The following is a 13647-nucleotide window of genomic DNA, read 5'->3' as shown; positions in this document are numbered from 1 at the left end:
CCCATCCTGGGGAAAAGAAACACCAAGTGGCGAGAAACAGCACAATGAAACCTGCCGCAGGAGACTAAAAATCGGAGCACCAACTGGTTGTAATTCACCAAACACACACCACACCAGACCGCTATGCGGTACTCACCCATGCCGGTTCCTAAATCCCTTCTCGGAGGATCCCGGCCTCGGAGTGCCTGACTTCCACTCACACCAATCCTTCGGAAGTCAGACAATGCGACCTGGAAGGCGGACACCCAGCAACCTGCCTTCCGATGTCTGGACATGCCGCTCCCCCGGCAAAGCCTGGCAATCCAGGAGGGGCGGCCACAAGAACCCCTGAAAACTGGAGGCAACGGGCCCGAATCTCTCCCCCAAACCCGGCAGGGAGGGAGAGGAATCCATGAAGACACCCGGACACTGCCCAGCAGATTCTACGCAATTACAAACACAGGCAGGAGCGTCCTTGCTCCTGCGTTGTTCTCCTACTATCAGGTAGAGACAGAGAAAAAGAACAGGAGGAATGCTGGGACCGGTACGCTTATGTACTCTCAAAGGGAGGGGAGGGGTATGTCCAGCATTCCTTTGTTCTTTTTTCTGTCATAGAGATAGGGTTATCTCACATGTTTATGAAGGGGACGAGGACAGGAGGGACCATGGGGTAATTACTATGGAGATGAGTGAGGTGATTTTCCCAAGTAGAGGTTTCCACAAGTATAGCCCAAAAAGCATGAATACTTCCTGGAGAATTAAATACTATGTTGGTGATGGAGCTCATTCCGAAGTTAGTGGAAAGCGTGGACAGCAGAATATTAATAATTATTGCGTATTTTTTGCCTAACTGATTACATACCAAAATGAAGTTGAAACGTTTTATTGATGAACTCTAGGATTAGTTAATAATTAATTCAGTTATTTCTCTTAAAGCAAGGCATTTTCTGGTGTTCTCTCCAGAAATCGTGATGGTGTTTAGGATAAAATGTTCAATATTTCCACCCAAATGAAATTTAAACAAAGGAAACACACTACAAAGTGATGCTCTGTGTTGAGTCACTTGGAATTCATCACTTTGAATGGTAGATCTGATTGAGACATGCCTCTCAAAGATATGCATATATTTCATTTCAATAGTTCAGTTGTAGATTATGTTTTTCTTATATATTCCTCAATATTTTATCTATAGTAACTTTCAAAAGAGTTGAAGGAAGTTTTCAAAAATAACATTTTAGACAAATTCCAAGGGCTTGATTCACAAAGGTTAAGTTACACATTTGTGTAATTTTACGCTTTTTCAGTATTTACAAAACCGCATTTTAATAGTACTTTTTTGAGTGCAGAGACTCCACAGTCGGGCAGAGAGCTCCGCACATAATAAAATAGGACAGACCTCTCTTTTTATGTGCGGAGTTCTCTGCCCGACTAAGAGTTCCAACATTTGTAAAAGATAATAAAACCAGTATTTTGTTGCTTACATTAAGAGAACAAAGAGAGCTTTAGGCTTACTCAATTTAAATAAATATATATAAAGCTGAATAATTATGGAATGTAGGGACAGATTTATCAGGACTTTGCGATGGTGTAAAGAAACAAAGAGTGACGCAACCTAACTCAATGTCTTGATAAACTATTTACTTTTTTTAATTGGAGAGTTGTCGTCATAAAGTGAGACAAATAGCACTTTGTGCTACTGTGCAGTACTTTGCATCAAGAGGGAAATCTGTGGGTGGAATATGGGTGTCCACATGCAACTACCCATTGGTCTGACACAACACACTATCTCTTTGGAATGGCAAGGTACTCTTCTAGTACAAAATCTATTCTAGACAATACGCATGCACCCTTGCACTGTGTTGAAAGGGTGTGTGTGTGGTGCAGGGCAGAGTTAAAGAGCTCCGGGGTAAGGGAAGAGAGAACAGCACTATATCTCAATATATATGATGCAGTTCTGCTCTCCTCCCATGCAACACAAAGCAGCAATTTCACTTGTTGCGCTGCGTTATGTGACATATTTGTAAATCTTATTGTAAACTCTTCTATATATGGTTGGATTAGCGAGTACCAGTTGACTAATGTCCCCCTCACATAATATCACTGTATATTGGATCATTGAAAGCATACTCCCCATTTGAATATTGGTGGCTTAGTGACAATTAGGAGATATTGTCAATAGATGTGGCCACGTTGACCAAAACAAGCTGTTCCTCTTGAGACCCTAGTTATAACGATATTACAAGAGAGATTCTTAAAGGTGAAATTGAAGGTGGGTCCAATCTATCACTGTACGCTTTGTAAACTTGTAGAAACCTGCCTTTGTGAAAGAGATTCATATAGCACCCAATTTTACAAATGCGACTCCATTTCAAAGCCTAGCAGGTAAAGCATCATCATGCTGCTAGAATCGGAAAGTAGTATGTCTGCTGAATGGTTAAGAAAAACAGTTGGTCCTAGGACTCCTTTCAACATGCATTTAAGGCCAACAATATTCATATATTTAAGATTCGAGGCATGCAGTAATGAATCAAGCAAACAGTAAAATAGCTATGCACCTTAAGAGAAAGAATACAGTAATCACTGTATTTGTAAAAGGATGGTCTATTTTATTTATAGTACCAATGTTAAAGCTAAAAACAATACCAAACATGAAATCATCAAAAGGTTGCGCAGAGAGGAAAGAAAAAGAGGGGTGCTCATGTGAAGGGAAGTTTGAGGAAAAACACAGAATGGAGATAGTTCAATAGGAATTACTATGGTTTGATGTACACAACTGGTTATAACATTAGCACCAGTTGGTTGTATCCTCCTGTCCAATACTCTCATTAAATCAATTCAATAATTCAAGGTAATTCATAAGGAGTGTGGCAGAGACATATCATCTGTTCAACAAGATAGGGATGGTGATGTTGCTAGGTACAGGCCCTAGATAGGGGGTGGATGTCAACGATTAATTACAATCTACAATCACCATGAATTAAGGCAAATCAAATGAACTGATGGAGCAGTGCACAATAAGAAAAAATATCTAGTAAGGAGTCATCAAGTACAGGAAAAACACTTCCTGGTCATGGGTAATGCTCGCTGAACCAGGAAGTGCCTCTCATTACCTTCCTGGAGACTAGCCTCAGTGGATTTGTAGTGGAGGTGGAGAGCAGTTGCTATTACAAATCAGAGTTTGGAACTGCAACACAAGCCTCAATCACAGCAGTGACAAGTCAATATTCAGAGAAGGAGTCAGGGGACAGAAAAAGGAGACTGGAGTTTTCAGAGAATTAATCATAGGTCCTGACTGAAGAGTGCTGCAACAAACATGATGTGCTCTTTGGAATGGCCTCCATGTCTGTCCCAGAGGCACAGAAGCACAAAATATGGCAGGAGATGCAGAACAAAATAAATGCTGTTGGAGTAAACCACAGCACTGTTGAAGAGATCATAAAGAAGTGGTATGACCGCAGGTTGCGAATAAAGGAGAGGGTAGCAATGCATTTTATTTAGCCCCAAAGAACAGGAGGTGGACCCTCAACTCTACTACCACCCACTACACTGGACTCTATGATTGAGACTATCTTGGATCCTGAGGCGGTTGTGGGATTTCGATTCATTGACACTTCAGCATCTTCAACATCACAAAGTAAGTGATAAATAAGTTTGTTTTTGCACATCTCTTAGCCTAAATCTATCCCCATGTCTTATAATAATGAAGCATAATCCAGTGGGTTGTTTTAGGGAATACAAAAAGCTACCATCATAGTGCATTATGGGATATCTAGACAATAAGTCACTCACAATAGTCAACTTAACAATTGATCTTTCCTCATATTTGATTGTAAGCCCATTTTTTACACATGTCAACCAGAGAAACAGAATGATTACACAAATGTGGAGGGACAGGTGATCACACACATGGCACCGGAAGAACCAATAGGAATTGAAAGTCAACCAAGCACACTTCATGGCCACTGTGACAGTGCTACTTCCTCAACATAGTCAGCATTAGGGGATGGGGATGTAATCAGCCTAATAGTCCCATCCTGCAGCCAGTTGGGAGGCCACAACACCAGTGTGTTCCAGTGCATGTTCACACTTGGTAATATAATGCCTATCATGCCAACCAACCATTGTTGTCGCTTAGATCCTGAATCAAATGGCCTGGTGTTTTAAGGCCTTGAGGCTTCCATGCTCAAAATGCAGCATCTGTAACACAAGGAGATGAAACTAATGAATACAAAAATACAGAATCTGCATCAATGCAGGTCATTTGGATGCCACAATATTGGGACTTAATTGGCTGAAAGTCAGGCTAACATGAACACTAAAGCGGACAGTCTCACTGCTGCAATAGACAAATTATGCAAACAAATGGTGGCTGATAATGCCTATTGAAGGACAATGAGTCAGAAGCAGTCCTGCTCAAATGAAGGAGTTATCCCGTTCCATTACTAAATTGGGGCATGCCACTTCAACAGTAACCCTTCAGGTGGAAATGGAACACTTCAGTAGCGATGTCACAAGGGGATAACCTCTGCAGTTGAGTCATTACAACATGCTAACATAGTGTGGTTGCTGCTTCCCCTCAAGATAGTGATGACATGTCTACTTTGAGCACCATTTCTGCCACTGCTGCGCTTGCACCATGACGCAGCAGCAGCCGTACACCTGCTGGCGACCATGTGGGTCCAACCCATTTGAGGCGTAGCCACAGTAAGTACTGAAGGACACAACACAGGCTGTTTATAAAATGCTATGTATTTGTCATTTCAATGACGTAACCGACATTGTGGACATTCATGACCATTTGCATGTAAGACTTTGCAAATAGTTTGTACAATTGGATAACAAACCTGACAATAAAGTTGCTTTACTTTGAGCCATCAAATCAAAGTTCAGCATTTTCTTCAGAGTGCACTGTAACACATGACTTACCTTGAAAAGTAACTGGTTGCAATGTAGTCCCATTGCCGTCTCTCCTCCACTGCTGTACTCTCCTCTCTTGGCTGCCACAGCGGTGACTCAGGATGCTCATCCTCAGATTCAAAGTCAGCCATAGTGATGGGCATGCCTCGCCTGGTGGCTATATTATGTAAGATGGTACATGTTGCCACTATCTTACAGGCAGTGTCTGGAGAATTTCTTAAGGCCTAGGCACTGTCACCTGCAAGAAACAAATACCCGTGAGCTTGTTTTATTATGCATTTGATTAACACAAACATATGTGCGATTCTATTGTATTACGTGGCGTAACAAAAAGCCATTATCAAAATCCCCTCTTTCAAGGCAACAGTGTATTCCACTGATTCTGAAGATGAATGAGTCATAAGTGCTCACTGGGTATTGTGACATAATATCATTGATTACATTGTTTGCATCATACACAAGGTGAATATTAAGGGACTGGGTATTTTTCCTATTCCTAAACAAGTGTTCAAGATGCGCTGGAAGACAAATTTGAACAAGTATTCCATCTATACACCCTATGATTTGGGGAAATCTGCCAGCCTTTTAAAATTTCAATTTTGTGCTTCACATTTCCTCACCATTCTTGGGTAATTATGTGTACCAGTTGATATGGAGGAGCATAGTATCTAGAAATCTCTTGCAAAAAACAGAGGGCGCACTTTGGGACACCCCATCAGCAACAGTGATCACACCCTGGTAACTTCCAGAGGCCAACAGTTATAATGAGCATGCCACATGCACATGGGTTGGGATGAAATTGCTGCAACTAGTATTGCTTTCTAGTTTTGGTTTCAGCAATTTAAGAACATCAAATATCACTGTGCTACTTAGCATGTATGTGTCATATATTTTCTCCTCTGTTTAGTGGAAAATTATGAGTTTGGCTTTGAACATCCTCTCCTGTCTCGCATCCTCCTCGCAGTCACATACAGAGCAGCCATTCTGGAGGCCCCTGATTCATTCTGGGCCAGCTTTTATAGGTTTCATACAGCTACCACCTGAAATGATTTGGTGTTAAATTTAATGTGCAAACAGATATTTTTGCGACTGGTCACTAATTGTGACAGGCTGGATTGCGAGATGTAAACATAGACTTAGTAATTGTGACTTGCAAATTTGGGTCACAATAAATACTGTTTTGCAAAATACTTACATCACTAAAAATACACTGTGATTGCCTTTCGTGCAACTTTCACGGTCTCTAACCAATTTGCCACTGATTTGCAAGTAGCAAATGCTTTGCACATCTGGCCCTATGTGTGAACAGTATGCATAAAAAGATTTCTTGAGAACTGATTAAAAAAATTAAATTGAAAATAAACCATATACAATTGGTAAAAATATTAAAAAGCTATCTTATTTTCTTCTGTACATTATAACCCACCCCTTCCAAATAATGTCGCTTGTTTTGCATCCTAGAATGTTACCCTGATCACAGCTACCTAAAGCATATTTATTTTGGTTCACTCGATTACAAATGGGAAAGAGCTCCCAAAACATATGCTTTGCAATTAATCTGATAAAAGGCTAACTCTTCCAATCAGCTGCCAGTTAATACCATCTACAAATATTCATACTCATTCATTAATTGATTTAACTCCTAGTTTCCCCAGAAATGACTTCTGTAATCTAACACGATTTTATTTCAGTGGAGGGACAATACAAATCGAGGGTGATATCTGTTCAGAAACTATTAGACAGGGAAAACGAAAAATAATCTAGTGCACTTCACCCAGACAAGATCTAGGGCGGAAGATAGCACTGAGGCTCTGGCAGTTGTGGGAACAAGAGCATTTACAAACGCTAATCCTAGTTTTCCAATAGGTTTGCTTTCCTAACTTTTTTCACTTGACGATCGAATTACACTCAAACACTGTATGATGCTGAACCTAAATTCCAACTGAAAACGGTCTGATGCAAAGCCTATTTTCACTGCATGCGTCTGATTTTCCAGCCTATTTATATAGAGTAGATGGGTTTCCGCCTACTATACATTTAAAGAAATTGTTGCATTTCCACTACTCGGGTCATCTCATTGCTCTGTCAGTTACCAAAGGTTTGTAGTAGGTACCTGACAATACTATTAACCCTGGGCGTAGTTCGGGTAGTCTCGCTACGTGTAGCTACACAAAGTGCACTTTGCTCTACGCACGCTACACGTAGCGTTGTGCGGTAGGGAAATGCTGTTCGCAATCATTGCACAGTGCAGGATGCTTGTCCGCACTGTGCAATCATTGCGAACGGCATCAAGCACAGTGCAAGCGATCGTTTTCTGCCGCTCGAGTAGATTTGTACTCAAGTGGCAGCTCTCTCAACGCGGACTTGTAGTTTCTCATTTTGAGTGGTGGCGAGCATATGCGACCACTTGCAATGAGAAACCTGACCTCCCCGTGTTGAGAATCTCACCGGGAGGTTTATTTTCCACGCTCGCGATCGGCAACTTGATGTTTCCGATCGCAAACGAGGAAAAAGTCTCGCACGGATGTTGATTTTTCTCGCTCGCGATTGCCAACCTGCTGCAGAGGACAAGACCACTACGGTGGAGTTCCACGCCTCCACGTAGCACCTGAGGGCCGTGCTGCTGCCCCTCCCCCTCTCGAGGTCAACGATGGCGGTCGTGAGGCGTTTGCCGTTTCACGCTGTGGCTGTGGATGCGGATGCGCGGCTTCGACCTTCGTTTCTGCCTGCTTTTGGTCTTTAAAGCCGGAGTCTTCTCTTGATCCTAAGCGAGGGGATTTTGTAATCATTCATGGGGATGCATTGAGAAGGCGCGGCTGATAGCGGACGAAGCGGCGAGATGGTGAGAGGGAAACTGGTGTGAACTCTTCAGCTAAGCGCTCAGCATTCAGCGCGTCGAGGGAGGCATTGCTGATACTGGTTTTTTTTTTGCTAAGTAGATTGGAGACTCTCAGCGATTTTGCCCGGGACTCTGCTTGTAAATAATTCGTTTTGAGGCGGCTGTGGCAGGCACTAAATAAGTGTGCAAGGACAGAAGTTATTGGAAAAAAACGCACTGGGAGTGGTAATATCAGTATAACTCTGGCTCCTGCTTCCACTAAAATTTCTTTTTTGTATAGAGTGAGTAAGCTTTTGTTTATCTGCTCATAGCTACTTATAGCTGTTTATAGCTCCTTCTCTCTGAGAGACTTATAAGGGGTAAAACGAAAAAAAAAAAAAAAAAAAATCGCCTCCTTGGCCGGTCCTTGGCTACATTGTATTTCTGCTTGGGAAGACTGGTGAAAACTTTTTTTTACCGCTGATAGCCACTGATAGCAGTCAAAGTGTGCGAGGTATGTCAAAATTGCAAGTTCCAGTTCCAGTTTTCATTTTTGATGGATTTGGCAATGGAAATGTGGAGTTTGTTGCAGCAGTAATTCAATTGGTCGATTACTGACTTTCTATGCCCATCTTAATACAGTTGGACAGAGTGAGGTGTTAGTCCACGCTGCTAGAGTTGTCTGCCCCGCTGCTGCACTTTTATATTTTGTATTGCAGCCGTTGTGTGGGTTAGATTCTCGGTCTCAGTACTTTTTGATGGGCTGGATTTCACTTCTATTACAACTGTCATACTGCTGCCACTGCTGCTACTCATATTCACCGGTGCAAAGTTATTTCGCTACTACCAGTCTTAATAATGGGTAAGCAATTGACGGCCAAGGCCAAAATACGACGCCAACAATTAAAAGAGAATTCCGAAAGAGCTAAGCGGGCTGGGTCAGCCGCGGAGAGAGAAATCTCCTCTCTTGAAAATTCTGAGAGCTCTGGAGAAGGTGAGGATGGTCTCTCAGGCGGCAGCCCGACCCAGGTTATTCATCAGAGTCCTTGTAAATCTACTGTTAGTGCGGCAAAGGAGATAATTGAGTCACCAGTGGGGGGAATAGCCGTGGCTCTATTAGGTTCAGAAGCTAAATTATCTGAGATAACTCAGAGCCTTAATCCTGCGGCCTCATTCGATTCACAGCCATCCAAAGAGGCCACATCAGTCTCTGCTTCCAAGGCTTCTAAACAATTCCCGTTGTTTGAGCGAAAAGCAGCAAGATACGATCTTAATAATACAGCTGGTACTCGGGCAGTATCTTCAGGTGTTCCAACTTCCTTAAACCTCTCTTCTCCAATAGTTATCCCTCCCATTGAAAGTCTCGTTTCAACTGCTGGTCCAAGTACTTCCACGATTATTCCCAGTGAGGTGACTTTGTCTCAGAGTCCGATTATGGGGATGGATACTGAAACTGCTGGGGATTTTCAGATCTCAGTTAAGGACATGCTGAATCTAATCCTGCAAGAAATTAGAGAGATGAAGCAAATGCAAAAGATGGAAACGGAGGTGATTTGTAAGCGTCTGGACAAAATTGAAGACTCTATGGCTTCATTTTCTAATCGCCTGCAAGAGTCTGAGACTAGAATTTCTAGGGTGGAGGACAATCTTATCACCGCACAGAAAGAGATCATCACTGGTTCTAAATTTTCAAAGGCCTTCGAATCTAAATTGGATGAGTTAGAGAATTATAATAGAAGGTCAAACCTTCGAATAGTAGGTGTACCTGAAAATATCGAGGGATCGGACATGACAAAATGGATCACTTCCTTTTTTTCTCAAGAGGTCATCCCTGAGTTTAAGGGAGACTTAACAATTACTAGGGCGCATCGAGTACCAGCTCGTCCATTCCCTAACTCTCCGTTTCCTCGGACTATCATTGTCAACTTTGCCGATGTTCAGGTTAAAGAAATAATCCTATCCCAGGCCTTTAAGCAAAGACAATTTCAGGTTAATCCTACCACTAAGTGTCGGATTTTTTCCGATATGTCGGCTGCTGCTGCTAGACGGAGAAAGGACTTTGTAAAGATTCTACAGTTATTTAAGGACAAAGGAGCTCAAGCATCGATTGCACAGCAATCAAAGTTAAAAGTTTTGATCAAGGGCAAATTCTATTTGTTTACAGATGTTGATGAGGCTCGGGAGATGCTTGATAAGTTGGCTCAGGGTTAGGCTAAAGTTGGAACATGTTTTGATTTGTCTAGATGGGTACTCGTATATTTTAATTAGGGGGTGGGGGGTGCAGGTGGGAACTCGGGGGTCATGGGATTCGGGGCGCACTACCAAGGCGCTCTTATGAGAGGGGTTAGTGCCATGTGGCCAGCGTGGGAGGGAGATACAGGGGTAGTACAGGGCCACGGGACTAGGGTTAGGGGGGGAGCACTTGGGTAGAGGGAAGAGCACTTGGGTGGAGGGGGATGCGGGGTAAAATGGAAAAATGAAATTCTTGTGGTTCACGATGCAAAAGTTTGTTGGCAAGAAGTTATTCTTAACAATTAATGTCTATTGGAGGGGTTAGAGTTGTCTCTTTCAATGTCAATGGATTGAATAATAAAAAAAAAATGCGTACTATTGAGCTCTAGATTAAAACAGAGCGCCCAGCAGTTGTGATGCTGCAAGAAACCCATATTTCTGTGGAGAAAATTAACACTTTTTCAGTGTTTAAAAATTGGTCTTCATATCGTGGGTTTTCATGTGCTCAACAATCTCAAAGGGGAGTCGCGCTGTTTTTTAATCGTAATTTAGATGCAGAAATTATTCAGTTTGAAGATGGAGGAGCAGGACGGTGGTGTTGGGCTACTTGTGTAATTAAAAACAGGAATAGGCCAATTACCTTTGTTAGTTATTATGCCCCTGTGGAAGATAGTGCCTCCATTTATGAGGAGTTATTTCAATCATTACTATTGGTCAGAGGAGATATAGTTATAGGTGGGGATTTTAATATCCTTATCGATATAAAACTTGATTCCACTGGTCTCTTAAAGAAACAATCTAAACCAAAGTCATTAAGGTCCATTATGAAGCACTCCGCATTACTTGATCTGTGTGACCCATGGCGATTAAAATTTCCTCATTAACAAGAATTTACTTATTGGTCGGGAAGACATAGATCCTCCTCTCGTATTGATTTCTTTTTGGCCTCTAATTCATTAGAATTTTCATATCAGAAATTTTTGCATAATGGCTTTTCAGACCACGCAATGTTGGTAATTGAGTTTAAAGTAGGGGAAGAAATTAAGTCCCCTAAGAGATGGATATTTAATAAAATGTACCTACAAGATAGCAATTGGATTTCCTTTTTAAAATCCAAAATTGTTGATTTCATTGCTCGTAATTCACACACGGCCCCATTACATATTATCTGGGACTCACTAAAAGCCTTTGTTCGTGGTATTATTATCGCCAAAGACGCAGAAGAATGGCGTACTATTAAACAGACTAGGACCTTACTCTATCAAAGAATCTGTTCCCTGACTCGGCTTCGACAATCTAATTTCTCTAGTCTTGCGCAAAAGAAATTAAACGAGGCCAAACGTGAATTAAGTACGCTTTTTGCTACACAGAGTGAACAGCAATTCCTTATACAATCTCAAAGGAGTTACGAGGAGAGTAATTTTTCTGGCAAACTCCTTGCTTGGCAGGCTAAGGAGCAAGCCGCTGCAAATTCAATTCGTACTTTGAAGTCTCCTATCACTCTGTTAGACACATCACAGTCTGATGCTATTGGTACTATAATGCTTTCTCACTATAAACAGATATATAGCCATCATCAGGAAATAGACCATTCTAGGCTTTTAAATTTCTTAGCAAGATATGATATGCCTTCTCTATCTCAGGCAGACAGTGGAGCTATGATGAGTTTATTTTCAAAGTCAGAGCTGGAATTAGTGGTAAAGAACCTCCCAATTGGTAAGGCCTGTGGCCCGGATGGCCTCCCCGCTGAATTTTTTAAGGTTTTCTTCTGCGCCTTTTCGGATTTGCTGCTACAATTAGTTAATTATATGTTAATGGGTGGGCAAGTTCCAGATTCTTTTGGGGAGGGCACAGTTGTGAGTTTTCCTAAAAAAGGCAAAGATCCCAAAGATCCCAATTCATATAGGCCAATTACATTACTAAACACTGATTATAAGATCCTTACTAAATTATTGTCAATACGTTTTAATCATATTGCTAAGGATCTTATTCACCCGGATCAGAATGGCTTTGTGGCAGGCCGACAATTAGCCACAAATACACATTTTCTCGTTGAGGCTTTAGATTATTTTCAGACAAATAAAATTTCCGCTTTAATTTTATTATTAGACGCGGAAAAAGCTTTTGACTTAGTGGTATGGACAACTTTATTTGTTATTTTAAATCACTTTGTAATTCCTCCACAGATTATTAGCTTAATTCAAAATTTGTACACGGGTGCCGAAGCCAATATAATCATTAATTCAGTTATGGTTGGTAAAGTATCGGTTCAACGGGGCACCAGGCAAGGCTGCCCCTTGTCCCCTATTCTTTTTGCTTTTTTTATTGAACCATTAGCCACAGCTATTCGGGAATCCGTAAATATCTCTCCTCCTATTCCCTCCATGGCAAAAATCAAACTATATGCCGACGATATTTTATTACTGATTAAGTCGGATATTCAATCTCAAACTGCCGCTCTTCACCATTTTGAGGAATTCGAACATCTGGGTGGTTATCGAATTAATAAAAAAAAAACTGAAATACTAGTTTGTGGTGGGGGTGAGGTTGAGCTACACACTGATTTATCCGGCTGTATTAATCCTAGACCGAAGAGGTATTTAGGAGTTATGTACTCTGTTTTGGTTTCCGATTTAGTTATGTTAAATTTTGATCCTCTTCTACGCAAGGTTCAATCTTTATTTAATAGATGGGAATCGTTGCCATTTTCCATCCTAGGGCGAGTGGCACTTATAAAAATGTCTATTCTTCCGCTATTTAATTTTTTATTTTCTGCCATTCCCTGTTTTTTGCCCAGTAGTTTTTTCTCAAAAGTACAATCATTATTCACAGGGTTTATATGGGCAAAAAAAAGTCCCAGGATCGCAATGCGGATCCTTTACGCCGATACAGAATTGGGAGGTTTAGCCGTACCCAATATTAAAGATTACTATAGCGCATATTTTGCCCAATATTTAGAGCGGTTTAAATCCGGAACGCAGACCCCAACTGTGTTTATTAATTTCTTTATTAATAGAATTTGTCATGAGGTTCAGATTCCTTCTCCGTTACATATTTCTAAATTACCGAAACTTACTCGTTATAAGACGATGCTTTGGTTTTTTAAGCGTCAGGATGTCTTTCTTAAAAGATATTCTCTCCCGCAATTTAATCTTAGGACTCCCTTAAGGAATGCTCTCCTTTTTTTGGGAATAAAAATTGGAGTTGACACTGTACTACAATGGGCACTTTTGGGATTTCACTCTTTGTTAGATTTCTTGAGGGAGGGGACATGGTTGTTACCTGGAGAGATGCAGCTTATTATTCCTGGGAACTTTATGTTACTTGGTTCATATGCTTTTATTTTTAAAACGTTGGTACAAGTTGAACCAATCAGCATTGGTTCCTCCAATCAACTATGGGACGATTTGTTTACGACTTGTAGGACGAGGAAGCCAGGGGTATGGAAACGTGTCCTAGCAGAATATATTGCGGATGATCTTAGCCAAAAAGCAATTAAAAAATGGCAAGAACAGGAGAATCATGTACTTACTATTAATACTTGGAAAATGATAAATAAACAGAATTTTAGTGTTCTTCGAGGATCTAATTGGAGAAGAATGCTGTTTTTCAGTAAATGGCTTCTGTACCGTACCCCTGCTGCCATTGCTAAAATGTTTCCCAATACTACCGCCACCTGTTTTAGATGCCAGCAATATACT

The sequence above is a fragment of the Triturus cristatus genome, chromosome 9 (assembly GCF_964204655.1).
Source record: "Triturus cristatus chromosome 9, aTriCri1.1, whole genome shotgun sequence".
NCBI lineage: Eukaryota > Metazoa > Chordata > Amphibia > Caudata > Salamandridae > Triturus > Triturus cristatus.
Note: the sequence above shows the minus strand (reverse complement) of the source record.